Source organism: Silurus meridionalis, chromosome 4 (assembly GCF_014805685.1).
Source record: "Silurus meridionalis isolate SWU-2019-XX chromosome 4, ASM1480568v1, whole genome shotgun sequence".
Lineage (NCBI taxonomy): Eukaryota > Metazoa > Chordata > Actinopteri > Siluriformes > Siluridae > Silurus > Silurus meridionalis.
The window spans coordinates 21,207,076-21,230,387 of record NC_060887.1 but is presented as its reverse complement, the minus strand read 5'-3'; the positions used below and the strand labels follow the sequence as shown (position 1 = coordinate 21,230,387).

The 23,312-nt window shown below is 36.6% G+C and overlaps 1 pseudogene; it reads left to right on the top strand.

Moving 5' to 3' along the window:
* The first annotated feature begins 1,939 nt into the window (after positions 1-1,939).
* Positions 1,940-2,040, top strand: LOC124385400 (annotated as a pseudogene).
* The last annotated feature ends 21,272 nt before the right edge of the window (positions 2,041-23,312 follow it).

Sequence of the window (23,312 nt, the reverse complement as noted above, 5' to 3'; positions counted from 1 at the left end):
GAAGAAAAGTGGACTGCGGTGCCTTTTCTAAACTGAAGCAGCAGACACTTCAACTGTCAATTTCCATAAAGATCCTCATCATAAAATTAAATCTGCAAACAACACCAAATGCAGGTGGACTTAAAGGTCACAGCAGTTTGTAACACGTAAATGCACACACACCTGAAAAGCCTGGAGGTGCTGCTTTTTGATGACCTAAAGGTTATTTATTATGTTAACATTAGGGTTTCTGTTAGCTGATTAATACCAGTATTCAACCTTCAAAAACTCTTGAAATTTAGATCCTTACACACACTCACACACACACACACACACACACACACACACACACACACACACACACACACACACAGTTTAATATAAAAATAATTTAAAAGACATCAATTTCAGTGTAAAGGTCTGTAAAGTAAGTAAATTACTATAATCAAATTTAATAACACATGAATACAGGTAATATGTTGAAGGAAACAAAGTCTCTAGCGGTAAGCCGTCAACTGCCACTGATGACTGTATCACTACATACTACAAGATATTTAATTCTTTAGTCACTGCTGTGAAATCACACTTTTCTAAAAAACAACTTTTTGCTGACATTAAATACAGAAATCCTTTTCACCCAGTCATATGAACTCTATTCAAATCCAAAAATAAGACTTTCTTTACGCAGTCAGATACTTTACCAACTTTCAATGTCCAAATTCAATGTTCTACTTCTCTGTAAATCTAGGTGGCTGATACAAATAGCTACCATCAAATGGTCACTGTACAACCATGCAGTCGAACAGATGATGGCAAAAACTCTCAATTTTTTCTTGCTAATAGAAAATTATTCTGATTGCCTATTGTAGTAACTGAGGCAGAAAGAGCATGTTGAGGGGATGGAGAAATATCACCCTGGTCCAGCTGCATAGTAGAAAAAAGTTATAAAAGGTAACAGTTGGGTGCTTCTTTAAATGCATTTTAATTTGGTAAAAAAAACAAACATAAACTAAATGTTATTAGCAGATGTGTCATTTTCAGTTTGTTATTGGTTGTTTGTTGCACTTATAGGCCAGTTGGCTATGTTATTGGTGTTAATTTCACTCGATTGTGTCATTCTGTAGTAGCAGTAGTAATTAACATATGACAGGAATTACTTAAACTTACTTGTCTGGTAAACCTAATAATTCCCAAGAACCATTAGATGCACTACAAAGTCTTAACACAAACAGTCATTAACATATTTGCTGAAGTTTAACATCCTTGTGTGCACGTCTGAGTAAATTAAACTAAAATACAGCCTAGACCTGTTCTACCACTTCTAGAAGTTGTGAGTGGCTGTTAACTATGCATATCTCAGCACACCAAAAGCCTGGCCAAACACAGCTGTGTTACAATAGGAAACACTGCACAAAGTCCCAAACTCTCAATTCCTCTAAACCCTTTCTGTTAACAGTGCATGCAAATTGCAACAAGCCTCTGACCACGCATATTTTCACACTAGTTTTACATAAAAAAACATAATTCATATACTAACAGCATTAACATACTGTATGCAAACAAGTGCACACTTCTAGGATGTTCACATTTCACTGTCTACTGCACACTCTGTTGTGATTATTAAATTCATTTAAGTTTGAAAACACTGGTTGAGGAATTGCCCAGCACAAACAAAAAACAATCACAATATATTGATAACTGTTTAATATTAAGTGTTATAGTAAATGCGTTAATCCAGATATAAACCATCCATCTGAAAACATCTATATAAACATCTATAAGCACATCTGTCTTGTAGAAGAAATACTCTGTGTTATAATGTTTATCAGCTTTACATATGCACACAAAACATTCATCATAACCAAGGAAACACAAATGTTATTGTATAGGTCTCATAGGTCTTAACAAGTTTTCTTTAAAGTGGTTGACTTTGCATCTTTATTTACTGCTGTGGGTCCAGGTGACGGCAGCACATATACTGAAATTGGAACGATACAGAGAAGATTAGCATGGCCCCTGCGCAAGGATGACATTCAAAATCGTGACAGATAGCATTTGATAGGTGCTTTTTTCAGTGATTATTTTCAATCCAGCACACATCATAAATGTCTTGCTGCATTGGCATCAGGAGCTGTGTTTGTGATGTGGGTGTCACCACAAAAACCTAAATCAGGAAGCAGTGTAGCACTACAAGGGATAATACAATAGTGAAAAACATAGGGGATACAACTGTTAATAATCCATTTAGGGTTGGGCAAAGATACATCAAACTGTATTTTGAAAAATACATAATATTTATTTTATATATATATATATATATATATATATATATATATATATATATATATATATATATATATATATATAAACTATCAAAATAAACTACAAAATATAGCAGCCACACCATGTATCAAGAAAAAGAAAAAAAAAGTTGGATAGCACCAGATTCTCTCTGGCTGAGTCATGCAATAAATCTAACATATGCAACCAGTTAACAAATTAAATATTCACATGCATATACCTGTAATCTCCTAAATAATGGTTATTTTTAAAGTAACCAACAGTTTAATATTTAACAGTTTTTGAATGACTCATAATTGTATCCGAATTTAGTTTCTTGGTGTTTGGGCTACTTTACATCAGCAACACTGATATAATGACAAACAAGTCATTCATAAGAAGAAAACATGGCACCTGTATCCATAGCAACTAGTTTCTAACTAATTAATCATTTGATTATTTATCATAAATATAATAATAAATTATGTCAGGCAGTCATTCATGCAATGGTATGCAAAACCATGATCCTACTAAACACTTCAAAGAGGGTACAATATTCGGCAATCAAATATTTATTTATCAAACATTGGACACCGATTTGAAAGCTGGCACCCTGCATGTATCTTACCTTCACCACCTTCTTTCATATGGATACATTTAATATTCTGATCTTAACAAGTCTGGGCGAACTACTGAGTAGGCACCAATCAAAGGCTGCATTTTATGATGTCATCATGTAGACTCCTTACAAAGTAGTTTACAGTATTTTAAAACTACAAAAATACAAAACACTAAAGTATTTGGATACAAATATGAAGCTTTTATCAACCCTATCAAATTGCAATACGTATTTGAAATACAGCATCTTACAAAAGTGAGTACACCCCTTACATTTCAGTAGTCAGTGAACACCTGGTATAGTACTATAGATTTACTGTCCTCTGAAAATAACTTAACATACAGCCATTATTGTCGAAATAGTAAGCAGTAGAATAACGTCTTACTAGTCAAAGACTAACATACTAAAATTAACGTCATATTGCATATTGTCTTGACAGTAAAGTTTATTCATTTGACTGCTACTTTTATTCAAAACTAAAGGCTTAGTGGGCTTTCTCAGGGACCCATCAGTGGTAGTTTATACATGCCATGATCTTGAACTCAAAAACATTCAAAACACTTTTCTAAGCTTGAAACATTGCCTAAATTATAAATGATTCAGATGTACCTTTATGTCTAAAACAAGATTAGTAAGCATTTAATCTGGCAGTTAACCCACAGTGCAGGTACATATGTGGGAGGAGATGCATATCTGCTTAAGGTAAGTGTACCATGTGATAAAAAGTGGGAGGAGTGGGTGGTGGGAATGTGATCATTTGACAACTGTTTATTTCTGGTTTATCAGGCACTCAGTCACCACCCCGAGAGAAAGCACCTGAATTAGGTATTGCCAGGGTATTACAGGTCTGTCATAATCTTACAAACGTGTAGGGATATGACATAAATGATTAGGTGTTACAGAGTCAGAGAGAGAAAGAGAGAGAGAGAGAGAGAGAGAGAGAGAGACAAGACTAATAAAGATGTCTTTATTTAACTGGGAGCTGGCAGGTTGTGCGATCAGGTGGTGCTGGAAGCTGGCACATGCAGTGCATCATTAGGACCAGTGCCAAGTGTTTTGGCTGCCAGCTTTACCCTGCACTCTTCACTATCTCTCTTCTTCAAGCTCTCATACATACTGTATGTGTATTAGACTAGGAACCTGAACAATAACAAATTAAAATAGATAATATTACAGTAGTTCCCTTACATCTGCAATATTAAACAAAGTTATCTTATAGACATTTTTATACATTAATCAAATAATTATAGACTACAATTTCAGGTCTGGAAACCAGTTTCAGAAGTTCCATGCCACTGTGTTTGAACATTGTCTTGGGCGTATAGACAATCCTGCCTTAAAACCCTAAAGATAGATGAATACTTTAAAGATAGATGAATGAATGAACGAATGAATGAATGAATGAATGAATGAATGAATGAATGAATGAATGAATGGGAGGATGAATGGATGAATGGATGAATGAATAGATGGATACATTTAACTTTAATAAACATGTACTATAATGCCTTTCATTAATGTATACTCTATCATAATATAATGATTTTGTTTAACATAATGACTGCTGCAGAATATTACTCTTACAATAAAAGCATCAACATAATTTGTATTTATATTTATGATATTTGTCAAAGGCTGTTATCCAGCACATAGAAGCACTTTGTAGTCTCCATAAAAACACACCCACAAGCCTTAAAAAAAAAACAAAAAAACAACACATTTTAAAAATAAAAAAGTGCTAATTGAGGTGCTTGGTCTTTAGTCTTTATCTAAAGACAGCTTGTGACTCAGCTGAATGGACAGCCAGGGGAAGTCTGTTTCGCCATCTGGGTGCCAGGATAGACGAGAGGCTAGATGTATGTCTTCCTTGTACCCTGAGGGTGATGGTGGGTTCAGTCAAGCCATGCTAGGGGCTCAGAGGAAGTGTGATGCAGTGTAGAGTGTGATAAGTGCCGTAAGATAGGCAGGCACTAGTACATGTTACCATTGTAGGCAAGCATCAGTGTTTTAAATCTAATCCAGGAAATGCAGGAAGCCAGTGGAAGGTGTGTAGCAATGTGGTGGGTGGGAGAACTCTGCAGCTTCATTCTGGATTAGTTATAAAACTCAAATGATGCATAAGAACAGACCTGCCAGAAGCAAGTTGCAGTAGATCAGCCTCAAAATAACAAGGAAATTAAAAAACTCATTTAACAATATAAGGCATAAAGGACAGTTGCTTGTCCAGGACTAACCCAAGGTTGTGTACAGTGACAGATGGTGAGATCTAAGAGATCCAGGGAGATCACAAGGTCCTGGCATTGGGGATATATCTCTTGGGATGTACAGCAGGGATTTAGTTTCAACTTATGAGCTGTCAGTAGTTGCTTATGTCTCTGTTGTCCAGAGAAGGTTTCTGTAGCATTGATATAATCCTTACTGCATTGCATCTTGTCTGTACATGATCTGATGTCACAAAGCTATTCATTATAGAAGAGATAGTGTGGAGAAGGTCTTGTGAGATGATCTGGAACTTTGTTGAAATGATTTGATCCAGCAAGCAGGTGGTGTGATTGCAGGATAAAATCATCTGCAAGATATTTTCTGTTAAAAGAAAGTATCAAAGAAAGAGGGTGTAGGACTGAATGTGTAGTCTAGAAATAGTGGTTGGAGTAAAAGGCTGTCAGATGTTACCAATCTTCTCATTAAATGAAGTGACAATGTCATCAACAGTCAGGGAGGAGGGTGAAGTGGGAGGTGATGCGTTAAGAATAATAATAAAAAAAAAGATGTTAAAGCTTGATGTGGAGCTTGGAAAGATCATGTGCAGATGTTTTTGCTTTCAGCTGTAGAAGGTCTTAACCCCTGTCACATCTGCAGAGAGCTGTATGAAAGGAAATCAGTATCAAGTAGTGATTTCCTACATTTTTTCTCAGATGTCATTAGTTCTGTTCAATTGCTGCACAAGCCATCTGACAGCCAAGCAGTCCATGTTTAAGAAAGTAAAGAAAGGAAGGTGACTAATTCAAAAGTAGAAGGAAGAATTAAGGGTCTAGAAGGCTTGATCAGCATGAGGCTATGTGAGTTTGAGTAAAGCTGAGAGGGGACAGGTAATGAGACTATTAACATCACCTGGTAACAACATTTTAAGATTAAATAGACTACAGCTAGACCTCCAATTCATCTAAATAAGCTCTGCTCAAAATTCATACTATAAAAGAGACCAAAACTATGACCCACCGAAGACAACTAATTATCATAAACTTGAAGACACCTTAAAACATCACTATAAAATATACTATTTTAAAGCTAAATCCAGCTAAAGCTAAAGTATAGATCCATAGTTTAGACTGTTGACTACATGCAAAGCATCATATTAAATTCCATAGCATCATGAGCGGTTTACACAGAGTTTCTGCTCTCTTTGCAGAAAATAGACCAAAACATCCTCACCTTCTTTGCTCTAAATTAGGATATAGTGATATTTTACAAATAGAACAGTATATCTATTAGTCCTCCCTGGCCCAATAAACCTCATAAGTGCAATTAGAACTTGCAGAAAACTCTCATTAAGTTGGTTGTGTCTCAAATGCAAACAGAACACACATTAATAATGATAAAACCAAGAATAATTTAGAAGTACAGGATAGAAATATTTAGAAGGACAATGAGTTCTCCATCTGCGGGTGTGTTAATACTGAAAAAGTGAAGCTACACAAGAAGCAAGTCACTTGCATCAGTAATGAGACAGGGGGCTTTAACAAACATCTCTTTTATGTAGCCTAGTATTACATATTAAAATGTAGTCTTAAATATTAATCAGCAAATAAATGGCCTCCTTTGTTTTCTGGGTTTGCTCCCCACAGAATCAGATCAAGAGGAAAGAAAACGAGGTGGGTGCATACAGAATCTCAGAGCAAATCATTCTCTTCCTTCTGAGAGATGGATTTAAATCAACCAGCATAGTCTGATGAATTATGTAGGCAGTGGTGAGGAAATTAAATGTGCGGAGGAAGGGTTTAAATTTTAATCTGAGTGCTTAGGTAAATGTTAAAGCACAAGGAAGAACTGTTCCTGAATAAAATATCCTCCTACAGTTCAGTGATGTTTTGCTGCCTGCAATAAGACAGGTGTGTTGTGCCAACAGAAATTAACTGCAGTCAAACAAACTGTTTACAGTTCAATTACAAGTAAGCCATCCCTCAATACATGTCTTATTCCCACAAACGCTGTAATAAATAATTCTGTTTTACATTCTCTGTGTTCATTTAGAGTATCAGTGGGTTGATAACCTTGGCAGTAATAGCACAATCTTTTAGGAAACTCATTAATTCAGTACCCGAACTTTTCCTATTAATTTTGTCTGTGCCAACCTCAATCAATTTCATCAAATTCCTTTGCAAACTTTCAGGCATATAAAGCAAGAGGCAGGGTTTGCAAAAAGATCACCTCAGAGCAGTGGTTATGTAGATAAGGAAATACCATAGGGCTAAAGAAGACCAGTTCTCTGTCAGCCGCCCTCTCACTCTATTGTTACCAGCTTCATGCTCCAGCACACTCTAAATTTTCCCTGTCACACTCCAATAAACCTAATTGTCCAAAGTAAATGAGCTAATTTCTGAAGTTCCAGTTTATATGGCTGAGATAAGTAGCTGGCTGATTGATTGGGGACTTCTTTCTTTTCTTTTCTTCTTTTCATATGATTGCACATGTGCAGAGAGAGAGAGAGAGAGAGAGAGAGAGAGAGAGAGAGAGAGAGAGAGAGACGTGGAAAGAAAATATGAGTTTGCGTGTGCATGTGTGGGTGGTGTGCTAGGGTCTAGTATTATTATTATTATTATAAGTATTATTATTATTTGTGTTGCTTATAGGCTTATTTAACCCCTATTTTTCATGTCCAACAAATGAGAGATTAGAAAAATAGATAACAGAGGGAGCAGAAAACTATCACAGAGGACAGAATCAAACTTTAAGCATTTGAATTGATAAAGTAGATAAAGCTTGACAATAATGCAAATAGAATTAAAATTAAAAAACTGCAAATTAAAAAACTGCCTAACAGCCAAAATTAAGAAGCTTTTCCAAAAAATAATTGGCTTCAAAGTCAATGACAATGCCAATGTATAGAATGAAGCTAATCTGCTCAGTTTACTTAGCAAGATGGTAGATGGTAAGGAAAAAGAAAGACTTTGTCATTCTGAAAATTTCCCAGCCAATTCTACAATGAACTACAATTTGTGTGATGTAAATATTTGGTGACTCTAGAAAGTCCTTTTACGTTTCATACAATTTATAAAATGTTTAATTTTATGGAAAAGAGTTTGTGGACACCCTGACCATAAGATTCTCCTGTGCCTTTTAAGCATTCCATTCCACATTTCATTCCCTTTTGCTGTTGTAATAAACTCCACTCTTCTGGGAAGGTGTTCCATAGATTTGGTTGTGCAGATTTGTGTTCATTTATCCACAGGGGTGTTAGTAAAGTCAGGTACTGATGTAAGGTGAGGAGCCCTGGAGTGCATTCACCATTCCAATTCATCCCAAAGGTGTTTAGCAGGGTTGAGGTCAGAGCTCTATAGCAGCCCACTCACCCCATGTAAACTAAATCTTTATGGAGTCCACTTTATGCATAGGAGCATTGCCATGCTGGAACAGGTTTTTGTTTTCTAGTTCAATGGAAATTAAAATGTAATGCTACTGCATTCAAAGGCATCCTATTCAATTGTGTGCATCCATCTTCAACAATTTGAGGAACACATATGGCTGGAAAAGTCAGAAAAAAATCAGCTATGGGCTGTAGCCAAGAAGCAGCAAATAGATAGAAAGTGGAATCACTCAGTAGCCAACCACAACCATCTCTATTTTATAATCTCCCTGTCAGGTTTTACATATATTTGTCTCAATGTTGCAGTGTAATAATATAAAAAAAAAAAAAATATATATATATATATATATATATATATATATATATATATATATATATACAGGAGTGCAGAATTATTAGGCAAGTTGTATTTTTGAGGATTAATTTTATTTGAGGATTTAATTTGAACAACAACCATGTTCTCAATGAACACAAAAAACTCATTAATATCAAAGCTGAATATTTTTGGAAGTAGTTTTAGTTTTAGCTATTTTAGGGGGATATCTGTGTGTGCAGGTGACTATTACTGTGCATAATTATTAGGCAACTTAACAAAAAACAAATTCATACCCATTTCAATTATTTATTTTACCAGTGAAACCAATATAACATCTCAACATTCACAAATATACATTTCTGACATTCAAAAACCAAACAAAAACAAATCAGTGACCAATATAGCCACCTTTCTTTGCAAGGACACTCAAAAGCCTGCCATCCATGGATTCTGTCAGTGTTTTGATCTGTTCACCATCAACATTGCGTGCAGCAGCAACCACAGCCTCCCAGACACTGTTCAGAGAGGTGTACTGTTTTCCTCCTTGTAAATCGCACATTTGATGATGGACCACAGGTTCTCAATGGGGTTCAGATCAGGTGAACAAGGAGGCCATATCATTAGATTTTCTTCTTTTATACCCTTTCTTGCCAGCCACGCTGTGGAGTACTTGGACGTGTGTGATGGAGCATTGTCCTGCATGAAAATCATGTTTTCTTGAAGGATGCAGACTTCTTCCTGTACCACTGCTTGAAGAAGGTGTCTTCCAGAAACTGGCAGTAGGACTGGGAGTTCAGCTTGACTCCATCCTCAACCCGAAAAGGCCCCACAAGCTCATCTTTGATGATACCAGCCCAAACCAGTACTCCACCTCCACCTTGCTGGCGCCTGAGTCGGACTGGAGCTCTCTGCCCTTTACCAATCCAGCCACGGGCCCATCCATCTGGCCCATCAAGACTCACTCTCATTTCATCAGTCCATAAAACCTTAGAAAAATCAGTCTTGAGATATTTCTTGGCCCAGTCTTGACGTTTCAGCTTGTGTGTCTTGTTCAGTGGTGGTCGACTTTCTGCCTTTCTTACCTTGGCCATGTCTCTGAGTATTGCACACCTTGTGCTTTTGGGCACCCAGTGATGTTGCAGCTCTGAAATATGGCCAAACTGGTGGCAAGTGGCATCTTGGCAGCTGCACGCTTGACTTTTCTCAGTTCACGGGCAGTTATTTTGCGCCTTGGTTTTTCCACACGCTTCTTGCGACCCTGTCGACTATTTTGAATGAAACGCTTGATTGTTCGATGATCACGCTCAGAAGCTTGGCTATTTTAAGACTGCTGCATCCTCTGCAATATATCTCACTATTTTTGACTTTTCTGAGCCTGTCAAGTCCTTCTTTTGACCCATTTGCCAAAGGAAAGGAAGTTGCCTAATAATTATGCACACCTGATATAGGGTGTTGATGTCATTAGACCACACCCTTCTCATTACAGAGATGCACATCACCTAATATGCTTAATTGGTAGTAGGCTTTCCAGCCTATACAGCTTGGAGTAAGACAACATGCATAACGAGGATGATGTGGTCAAAATACTCATTTGCCTAATAATTCTGCACTCCTGTATATATATATATATATATATATATATATATATATATATATATATATATATATATATATATATATATATTATTACACTGCAACATTAAGACAAATGGTGTTGTGGACGCTTGTGCATAATTATCACCATCTGTGTTCCTACATTATTTTGCAATAATAAATATTAGAGCTAAATCAATAGCTGTGAGAGAAGAATATCTGCAAGAGTGAAAGGAAAGTTTAAAGGACTGTGGTGAGACCTGGTGGAGGTGAAGCTGGAGATGTTTTCGTTGGGAGTGATGAGGATGGACAGGATTAGAAACCAGTTTATTAAAGGGACAGCGCATGTAGGACGTTTTGGGGAAAAGGTGAGAGAGCCCCGATTGAGATGGTTTGGACATGTGCAGAGGAGGGACATGGGGTATATCAGTAGGAGAATGCTGAGGATTGAGCCAAAAGAGGAAAGAGGAAGACCAAGGAGGAGGTTTATGGATGTGGTGAAGAAAGACATGCAGGTAGTTGGTTTAAAAGAGGCAGATGTAGAGGACAGGGGGTATGAAAACGGATGATCCACTGTGGCGACCCCTAATGGGAGCAGCCGAAAGAAAAAGAAGAGGCTAAATCAATAGTCATAATATGGCTGACTGGAATAAAGAACTGTTTAATAAATGAAATTAGTTATTGTTAAAAAAAAAAAAATATATATATATACATATATATATATATACATATATATATATATATATATACAGGAGTGCAGAATTATTAGGCAACTTAACAAAAACAAATTCATACCCATTTCAATTATTTATTTTACCAGTGAAACCAATATAACATCTCAACATTCACAAATATACATTTCTGACATTCAAAAACCAAACAAAAACAAATTCATACCCATTTCAATTATTTATTTTACCAGTGAAACCAATATAACATCTCAACATTCACAAATATACATTTCTGACATTCAAAAACCAAACAAAAACAAATTCATACCCATTTCAATTATTTATTTTACCAGTGAAACCAATATAACATCTCAACATTCACAAATATACATTTCTGACATTCAAAAACCAAACAAAAACAAATCAGTGACCAATATAGCCACCTTTCTTTGCAAGGACACTCAAAAGCCTGCCATCCATGGATTCTGTCAGTGTTTTGATCTGTTCACCATCAACATTGCGTGCAGCAGCAACCACAGCCTCCCAGACACTGTTCAGAGAGGTGTACTGTTTTCCTCCTTGTAAATCGCACATTTGATGATGGACCACAGGTTCTCAATGGGGTTCAGATCAGGTGAACAAGGAGGCCATATCATTAGATTTTCTTCTTTTATACCCTTTCTTGCCAGCCACGCTGTGGAGTACTTGGGCGTGTGTGATGGAGCATTGTCCTGCATGAAAATCATGTTTTCTTGAAGGATGCAGACTTCTTCCTGTACCACTGCTTGAAGAAGGTGTCTTCCAGAAACTGGCAGTAGGACTGGGAGTTCAGCTTGACTCCATCCTCAACCCGAAAAGGCCCCACAAGCTCATCTTTGATGATACCAGCCCAAACCAGTACTCCACCTCCACCTTGCTGGCGCCTGAGTCGGACTGGAGCTCTCTGCCCTTTACCAATCCAGCCACGGGCCCATCCATCTGGCCCATCAAGACTCACTCTCATTTCATCAGTCCATAAAACCTTAGAAAAATCAGTCTTGAGATATTTCTTGGCCCAGTCTTGACGTTTCAGCTTGTGTGTCTTGTTCAGTGGTGGTCGACTTTCTGCCTTTCTTACCTTGGCCATGTCTCTGAGTATTGCACACCTTGTGCTTTTGGGCACTCAGTGATGTTGCAGCTCTGAAATATGGCCAAACTGGTGGCAAGTGGCATCTTGGCAGCTGCACGCTTGACTTTTCTCAGTTCACGGGCAGTTATTTTGCGCCTTGGTTTTTCCACACGCTTCTTGCGACCCTGTCGACTATTTTGAATGAAACGCTTGATTGTTCGATGATCACGCTCAGAAGCTTGGCTATTTTAAGACTGCTGCATCCTCTGCAATATATCTCACTATTTTTGACTTTTCTGAGCCTGTCAAGTCCTTCTTTTGACCCATTTGCCAAAGGAAAGGAAGTTGCCTAATAATTATGCACACCTGATATAGGGTGTTGATGTCATTAGACCACACCCTTCTCATTACAGAGATGCACATCACCTAATATGCTTAATTGGTAGTAGGCTTTCCAGCCTATACAGCTTGGAGTAAGACAACATGCATAACGAGGATGATGTGGTCAAAATACTCATTTGCCTAATAATTCTGCACTCCTGTATATATATATATATATATATATATATATATATATATATATATATATATATATATATATATATATATATTATTACACTGCAACATTAAGACAAATGGTGTTGTGGACGCTTGTGCATAATTATCACCATCTGTGTTCCTACATTATTTTGCAATAATAAATATTAGAGCTAAATCAATAGCTGTGAGAGAAGAATATCTGCAAGAGTGAAAGGGAAAGTTTAAAGGACTCTGGTGAGACCTGGTGGAGGTGGAGCTGGAGATGTTTTTGTTGGGAGTGATGAGGATGGACAGGATTAGAAACCAGTTTATTAAAGGGACAGCGCATGTAGGACGTTTTGGGGAAAAGGTGAGAGAGCCCCGATTGAGATGGTTTGGACATGTGCAGAGGAGGGACATGGGGTATATCAGTAGGAGAATGCTGAGGATTGAGCCAAAAGAGGAAAGAGGAAGACCAAGGAGGAGGTTTATGGATGTGGTGAAGAAAGACATGCAGGTAGTTGGTTTAAAAGAGGCAGATGTAGAGGACAGGGGGGTATGAAAACGGATGATCCACTGTGGCGACCCCTAATGGGAGCAGCCGAAAGAAAAAGAAGAGGCTAAATCAATAGTCATAATATGGCTGACTGGAATAAAGAACTGTTTAATAAATGAAATTAGTTATTGTTAAAAAAAAAAAATTATATAACAGTGATTAAATAACAAGTAATGTTATAGAATAGTGAATACCGAATAGTAACAAACAGATGCAATACATTTTATTGCAGTGTAAACCATTATCATCAATGGCAGAAGTGTAATTAATTATTACTCATGTAAGATTTTTAAACACTGCCACAATCTCAGGCTTATCTTCTATTATATAAAGCACTCTACATCCTGCTTAAAATGAAATAATAATTATATTTTGAATAAAAACAAGAATTATATTGGAGTTTTCCTAATAATATATTTCTTGTAGGATGAGCAACTGCAGTATTACTCCAGTTCACTTAGAGGAGTTTATTGCATGTTGCAAGTTTTCCACATCAGGGTGCTTGTTTAATGCTTTTATCTAAATCTTCAGGTCATAGACAAATAGCACAAAAGTGTAACTTAGAAACAGAACAGAAAATGGCTGCAGCTGCTCACTTTTTATTAGTTTTCTCATTTGTACCATGAAAATGAAAAACATGGTAATGACAACTGGTAATACTGTTCTACACACTGAAAATTATGTCATATATTTACACATTTAATAAATATATATAAAATATAACTATCTGTAAATGCTAATTTAAGTAGCAAGAGAAATAGATCACACAGTTATTCTTTAGTCATGCCTATTGTGTATTGTCCTTACATGCAAAAAGGCTAATTGTCATATTATTGTAAAAAAAAAAAAAATGCATATTGTGTATATGGATGTGATTTCAGTTCCCTCGAGTAGCTGGGTGATGCAATACTGATAATAGAAGATATTATGATATGCCAAACTCCTGTCAAGCTAAACACTACAGAGTACTCACAGTAGAGTGCACCTGCATGTTTCATTTTCTGCTTATTCTGTGAACTCTGTATAATCCCATTTAATATGTAACATTGAAAAGGTTTCTGGTCAAACAGAACACAACAAGAAAGGAAAAATATAGTAAAGGAGAAAATTAACAGTCTTTGACAGCCGCAGAATGGGTGACATTGTAGAGGTCATTTCTATGAACACTTCTGGACCTACGCCCAGATGTTAGGGCACGGATAACATTCAGGCTACTGCTTTTTTTTTGCTGACTCATCATGGCCTCCATCTGTACAATGCACAATAGAAGTGTGCTAACATTAAGGAGGTTACAATATAGGGACTGCCTACAGTGAGTTTCAAAGCCATATGCAGAGTGTGTGTGTGTGTGTGTGTGTGTGTGTGTGTGTGTGTGTGTGTGTGTGTGTGTGTGTGTGTGAGAGAGAGAGAGAGAGAGAGAGAGAGAGAGAGAGAGAGAGAGAGAGAGAGAGAGAGAGAGAGAGAGAGGTTTGTCATTATTTTGACCTGTGCCAGATGTTGCTTGGTGGAGCATTGAGAATGGATAGTCATTTCTTTCGAAGGGTACATCTCAATTAACAAGCTGGTGCAGTGTCCATGAGCAGATGAAAGGTAACTTCTGCACTATCACACTATTGATCTGTCTGAGTGATCAATCTTGAAGAAAGGAAAAAGATAACTATGTGCCATATTACATTAGTAGAGAATTGTGTCATTTACCCTAAAAGCTTTTTCTACTTTCTTTGCTCTTAGGGGCAAATAAAAAAACAGAACTCAAACATTTCCAATCAGAATTTAAATCAGCTTATGGACTTTAGCGGTTCTTTAAAAACGTTCATATTGGAGATGTTTGTCCTGAGCAGGAAATGTCAACCTAAAATTGACTAGAGTGAAAGACTTTAAAACAGACTCATGAAATTGTTTTTTAGCCTGCTTTTCATTTTCTGTTGCAAATTTTTGCAAGTTTCTTGGCAGCAAAATATCAAGTCAAATAAATTCAAGAAGCTTTTATTGTCATTTTCATCAACTTTCTCCAGGACCCTGGTGCTACGTAGAACAACATAGAACCACATCACACAACACAGAGCTTCATAACAGTACACAGAGCTAAAGACTAAATAAAGTTGTCCTAGCCACATAAAGTGCATTGTGTGCAACCCAGTGCAAACAGTCCAGACAAAACACAGTGCAAACAGACAACACAAGACAGTGTGGGACAGATACACAAAACACAAAATGGCTGCAGCTGCTCACTTTTTATTAGTTTTCTCATTTGTACCATGAAAATGAAAAACATGGTAATGACAACTGGTAATACTGTTCTACACACTGAAAATTATGTCATATATTTACACATTTAATAAATATATATAAAATATAACTATCTGTAAATGCTAATTTAAGTAGCAAGAGAAATAGATCACACAGTTATTCTTTAGTCATGCCTATTGTGTATTGTCCTTACATGCAAAAAGGCTAATTGTCATATTATTGTAAAAAAAAAAAAAAATGCATATTGTGTATATGGATGTGATTTCAGTTCCCTCGAGTAGCTGGGTGATGCAATACTGATAATAGAAGATATTATGATATGCCAAACTCCTGTCAAGCTAAACACTACAGAGTACTCACAGTAGAGTGCACCTGCATGTTTCATTTTCTGCTTATTCTGTGAACTCTGTATAATCCCATTTAATATGTAACATTGAAAAGGTTTCTGGTCAAACAGAACACAACAAGAAAGGAAAAATATAGTAAAGGAGAAAATTAACAGTCTTTGACAGCCGCAGAATGGGTGACATTGTAGAGGTCATTTCTATGAACACTTCTGGACCTACGCCCAGATGTTAGGGCACGGATAACATTCAGGCTACTGCTTTTTTGCTGACTCATCATGGCCTCCATCTGTACAATGCACAATAGAAGTGTGCTAACATTAAGGAGGTTACAATATAGGGACTGCCTACAGTGAGTTTCAAAGCCATATGCAGAGTGTGTGTGTGTGTGTGTGTGTGTGTGTGTGTGTGTGTGTGTGTGTGTGTGTGTGTGTGTGAGAGAGAGAGAGAGAGAGAGAGAGAGACAGAGAGAGAGAGAGAGAGAGAGAGAGAGAGAGAGAGAGGTTTGTCATTATTTTGACCTGTGCCAGATGTTGCTTGGTGGAGCATTGAGAATGGATAGTCATTTCTTTCGAAGGGTACATCTCAATTAACAAGCTGGTGCAGTGTCCATGAGCAGATGAAAGGTAACTTCTGCACTATCACACTATTGATCTGTCTGAGTGATCAATCTTGAAGAAAGGAAAAAGATAACTATGTGCCATATTACATTAGTAGAGAATTGTGTCATTTACCCTAAAAGCTTTTTCTACTTTCTTTGCTCTTAGGGGCAAATAAAAAAACAGAACTCAAACATTTCCAATCAGAATTTAAATCAGCTTATGGACTTTAGCGGTTCTTTAAAAACGTTCATATTGGAGATGTTTGTCCTGAGCAGGAAATGTCAACCTAAAATTGACTAGAGTGAAAGACTTTAAAACAGACTCATGAAATTGTTTTTTAGCCTGCTTTTCATTTTCTGTTGCAAATTTTTGCAAGTTTCTTGGCAGCAAAATATCAAGTCAAATAAATTCAAGAAGCTTTTATTGTCATTTTCATCAACTTTCTCCAGGACCCTGGTGCTACGTAGAACAACATAGAACCACATCACACAACACAGAGCTTCATAACAGTACACAGAGCTAAAGACTAAATAAAGTTGTCCTAGCCACATAAAGTGCATTGTGTGCAACCCAGTGCAAACAGTCCAGACAAAACACAGTGCAAACAGACAACACAAGACAGTGTGGGACAGATACACAAAACACAAAATAAACAGGAAACCTTTTAATAATGTATTATATAGTACAATGTGCAAAAGGAAACTATATAGTGTAGAGTGTACTTGTAAATAAACACAAAATGTAAACACAAAAGGTTGTGCAAAACAGCAACAGCAGTGCAAAATAGCAACAGCAAGATATCACAAGATAACCCACGTATAAATAACAATGCAGGTTAGTGATGACATTTTAATTCACTTTGATACAGGCAAGTGATCATTTGTCAATTTGGGTTTTTGATTTAGGTTGTGCAATGTGGAACAGTAATTATTGTCTATTATAATTAATAATATCATGCACATTCTTTTTGCAAAACCTGTAACCAATAATCACCCCAAAACTCAATTACTAAAATTGTAAATCACACAATTTACAATCTCTATTTTTCTGTATAGAGATTTCCCTTCACTTTGCCAGCCCTTTTATGTATTGACATCCCTATTACTCCATTCAATTTCTGACATTTGTGCTGTCATTTTCATCACTATTGAAGACACTATTCTAATACCTTAATCCATAGCTTTTCAGATGTTTTAATGTGCATTTATTAGAGGCATGCTTGACCTTGGGTCATGAACTTTAATCTATAAGGTAGGTCAAGTAACCCCTTTCCAAATGATAATGAGCCATTACAAAGAGGAGAATTAAAATGTTAGCTAAATACTGCTCAGCCTATTGTGTTTGCCTTGTCTATTTCACTCAAATCTGATGCAAACACATTCACAGTCGAGGCAACACACCACAGCAAGGATGAAAAATTCAATGAATAAATCCATGTACAATAGATGCAAAGCAAAATTTACAATATAGCCAAGAATGATTTCATCTGCACTCAGCCACTGATTTATACCAGTTAAACTAGCAGCAAATGTTTTCAGGATTCTGTTCACTTTCATGTGTGAACACAAGGTCAAAAAGGTCTACAGGTCTAGATCTCCTATTGGTCCTTTCTGTACTTTGACAGGTGTTGAACAGGTGTCCTCTAACAGGCTAAATGGGTCAGACATGTTCAAAGGCAACAGAAGTCAGGTCCATGTTAGACAACGACCTGACAGCTCGCCTATGGCATCATGCTGAGAAACACGGTCAAATCCAGCAGGTTTGCACTTCTTCAGCCCTTGCCGGGCAACTGAAGCCCTCTGCTGGACTAACAGATGGAGGGGCTTTCATTGTTGACAACCACATGCTCTTCCAGTAGTTGCTAGGTCAGTTTGGCAGCAAGCCCTCATGTGTGCAGATAGCATACACATCAGTCATGCTTACCTTGTGGGAAAGCAGATCATCTGACCTCAGGTCTGATTCTGACTATGTACATACTGTAGTTCAAGTGTGATCAAATAATTCCCTGAGCAAGAAAATCTAGGACTCAAAGAACTTTAGATGTTCATTTGTATGTCAGAAAAGATCAAATGCAATTAGTATTTAAATGCCCAGGGCCCATGCGATATGCTTGAACATTGGTTCTGCATGTTTCCTGTCCATCTTTCTGTTTCCACAGAAAGAGCTAGGGTTTTTCGTCAAATGTAAGCAGCAGGTAGACAGCAGGTGAGATGTCCGCTTCATGTCCTTCTTCATATGTTTTCTACCCCTGGATTTATGAGTTTGTCATGAGCAGCTGAAGCATGCTGGCCAGGGTTAAGGTTCAGACAAAGCTCAGAGAGATAGGTTGACCACCCACTGATCAGCACAGATGCGCCAGAGGACACTGAAACTGAAACCTCCAATAAAAAGGAAATTTTTTTTCAAGACAAAACTAAAAAGTTATATTACAATGACTTGCATCCCCAAAAGGTTTCACATTTCACAGTGATTTGTAATTTAATAACTTTACTAGAACTATATAATTAATTAATCTACAGATAACTGTTTATGCTATTTGTCAATTTTTTCTACCCTAAAACCATTACTTGAGCATTACTTGTGGGGAAGCATTGCAGAGCACCATGCACATATAAACACAAACTTACTTAAACCTATGGGATAGTTTAACTGTCATTTTTTAAAAAGTAGTAGGAAACCAAATATTCTGGTGACCAGAGTTGTACTGGCAACGTTGGAGAATTGAGAAATATAAATGTTCTGAAATAATTTTTGTTATAGTGTCTTAAATAAGGTAAAAGAAACTATGGCTGTTGGCTTAACTCAAGACAATTAATCAAAAATCATGTCTGTTATAGTCTTACTAAAAGTGAAGCTCTTGTACGGTGGAATAAAGTCAGTCCATTTGCGTTCTAATCTCTAAACACCAGCTACATTTTCCAAATGCAGACATTTGTCACTGTGTTGCCAAGCTAAGCTATCCAACGTCACATTGCTGGAAGCCATTTTAAATTAAGGTAATCAAAGTGTTTGTTCTGCCCTGTGCTTCCTAATGGCACTTGTAAAGCATTGTAATGCATATAGACCGGCATGTAATCAGAATTTCAAACAAAAGCACATTTGTTATTTTTTCCTACTGACAAAACACATTGCATGATTTTGTGGTCCTGAATACAGACAGAGAAAAATCTACAGAGGTAGCAAATAGGACTCAAGACCACCATTGTCAAGTACAATGCAAGTTGAAGACCAGGGCTAGATAGAGTCATGTTCGAGGGGAGTTGTTGCAAAGTCAAGTTCGACTGAGTCCAAATGAATGTAAGACATCATTTTCAATGTATTCATTTCATGTAGTTGTATTAATTTGTGCATTTCCCCAGGGATTAGGCATATGTTATAGAAGGTGTTTCTGCATTCTCTACTTCCTCATAAAAAGCATAAACACAATGTAGAGAGATGAGGCATTAATTTATGCTCATTTGTGAAAGAAAAACTCCTAGTGACATGCAAATCAAAACTAATGCTCAGGTTTCTTAAGCCCTGGAGCAGAATAATGAGTATGGGAATCCTTGCCTACTGACACATGGACATAAGGCAAAGCTCTTCAGACAGGAGCCTCTCCTGAAGCCACTGGGGATGGTATGTGCATCTATCTGTGTGTGTGTGTGTGTGTGTGTGTGTGTGTGTGTGTGTGTGTGTGTGTGTGTGCGCATGTGTGTGCATGTGTGTGCGCGTGTGTCTTTAAGCAGAGGGACAGAATTTGGCTTGCTTTCTGGGAAACGGCACATCAAACCCACAGCTGCAAGCGTGAGGGGACTCCAGCTCTATGACAAAAAGTTCAGTAGTGAAGAGCTGGCAGGCGAGATATGCTTTCACTTAGGGATCACAAGCTGAGAGAGGATGTATTCAAAACTCTCTAACGCTTTTTCGCACACTCTCTCTCTCTTCTCTCACACTCTTTTTTTTTCTCTGGGAATAAACTTGAATAAACTTGAATAAACAACCGTTTGCTTTGTGCAGAGCTTCCCCTCTGAAACAGTTCTCTGAATGAAATGCCATCTCCAGGCATTTTATTTCCACAATGGTTACAGAGAATTCAAGCCATGCTGAGCTGACGAGCCGTGAGACAAGAGCCGAGGCATGGTTTCATTAATAGATCAGCTCCTTTTGTACCTTTCAAACATGTGAGCTGCAAACAGTTTCTTACAATAAAATAACATTTACTAAATGTACGCATTATTGAAAAAAATCATTTCATGTTAGGAATATCACTATAACATTAAAGATAAGAGTCAGTTCTGGAAGGTGGAACTCCTTTAAAACATTGATGGTAGTTGCAGTAATTGCATTAAAAGCATCAGCATGAATCTGTCCTTATTGCTTAGAGCTTGAGAACTTTAACTGTACCATATGATTCACAACCACTATCTGAGGAGCTCCACCCTTCATACACACAGTCTCATATTGAATTTAGTTTGTTGAAAATACATAACTCAAATAGTGTCCTCTTGTCTCTCTCTCTCTCTCTCTCTCTCTCTCTCTCTCTCTCTCTCTCTTCTCCAGCTTTGTCATTGCCGTCATTTGCATTTGGCTGAGAAGCCATTAGAATTTTAATGAAGCTGACCCTGGAGGGAGGACTTCACCAGCCCTAAATAACGCATTCCAACCCTGTAATAAGAGCAGAATTTGTATTATTGAATCAATTAATTCATTTTTTTTTTTCATAACTAGTCTGTTACCATCATAGTTATTTTTATGCTCTGAATATTTTATGGATATTACAATAATCTGTATTTCTGTAGATGCAGACAGATTGCATGGCTAGATCAATATTTCTTCTACTTCACGAATTTGCCTCATAATGCCTTATAAAAATGTATAGCTGGTGAATTAGAAGAAAAATGAATATCATTGTTATTGGGTGGAGCTTTTCCCTAATGTGCATGATTTCCTGCCTCATTATGGCATTAATCTCAACTCTCTCATTTTCTGTAATTACTCATTTGTGAAGGCTAAAATAATTATATTTAATTGCCTTCCAGAGCACAGGATTTGGATTTGTGCCTCCTGAACCACAGTAAAGGGTGACATAAGCCCTTATCTGACTTAAAGAGGGGTCTTCTTGAAAACTGCCAGATTTTTTCAATGGAATGGAGGATGTATTTTTAGACTCTGTGCACTGAGAACTGGATATTCTTCAGAAACAGGTCATATGGTTTTATCAGCTAATCAGTAGTGTTGGCACCTTTTAAAGTATAATCTATTGCATTTACTCAGTCTCAGTTAATAAACCTGAGCTCACTAACACTAAACTCAGATACACACAGTCTGTTTATCTGTCTTCATTAACAAAAGTAAATAAAGCAATCAAATGTTGCTGTGCTAAATATGCATATTATAGTATGATTATGATAATGCTATAAAAAGATAATAATCAGGCCATAATGTAAAGATGACTGAAGCAAAAAAAGAAACAGCACATATGCTAATAGCTAAATGAATGCATGCATACATGAACACATAGACAAGGTAGTGCATTAATAGAATGACTGTAAAAGGATTAGAGATTTAATAAAAAAAGACATAGTTCAGCAATTAAAAATAAATAATTACAGCTACTCAAAATAAGCAACTCTTGGCAAATAAAAATTCCATCCACAATTTAATTCAATATTTTAAGAATTGTAAGATTTCTATTTGTAAGCATTTGTGGTTATAGGGTAAAACAAATAAAGTGGGGATTTAAATGAAAAATAGTTAAAAATATATAATAATAATAATAATAATAATAATAATAATAATAATAATAATATTAATAAACATAATAATAATAATAATAATAATAATAATAATAATAAAAGAAAAAGAAAGAAAGAAAGAAAGAAAGAAAGAAAGAAAGAAAGAAAGAAAGAAAGAAAGATATTTTTGAACCACAATCAGAATATGTTGCAAAATAAAATATGAAATTACTAAACAATTTGAATAGAACTGAATAAGCTCTGTTAGATATGACGCATGCTCAGCCCTATGTGAACTGCCTGTGCGTTTACATTACTCGTGTGTGTGTGTGTGTGTGTGTGTGTGTGTGTGTGTGTGTGTGTGTGTTTGCGCGTGCGTGCGTGTTGTTTCAGCTCCAGGCAGGAAAAGGATTGGCTCCCCCCTGAGGGCCTCTGGCTCCCTGCAGCATGTGGAAACCATGGCGCGTTGCCAGGATACAAGCCCCCAGTCTGTACTGACAAGCAGACATGAAGAGCAAAGATTAATTATTTACAAGCACACCCCTGTATGCTGTGACGACTTGGCACTTTTCCTGCATTAAATGTCACTATCTATGAAGCCAGTGCCATTACTACTTATTTCATGCACCTCTTGATTGTGATGCATGAACGTTTTACACAAATATCTCTGAAACAGGGCGAGGAATATTCTCTGCACCAGCAGCAGCACATCAGCTCTCATGTGTGAGGTACTACAAGCACACGATTCCTTTGTCATTATTAAAGGGGCGACAGTGAAATTTTCCTAAAAAGGCTTAAGTCGTTTAAAGATTATTCTCTTGACATATCCATATCATCAGGTTGTTCCCTCAGAAATAAATTTTCTTTGAGTATAAGCTGATTATGAATAATTTAAATGGAAACAAAATTCAATGTGAGAAGGTTTACATGTGTATATATATATATATATATATATATATATATATATATATATATATATATATATATATATATATATATATATATAAACTTTCTTTTATTACACAATGCAAAATTATATATTTTTTAAATGAAATATATATATCCAATTATATTTATTATCATTTATGCAAAGCAATTTTAAAGCATGCAGAACAGTGTAGGTTTTAATGGAGGCTTGCGTTAATGTGATTGTTTCCATTTACTCTGCCAGATT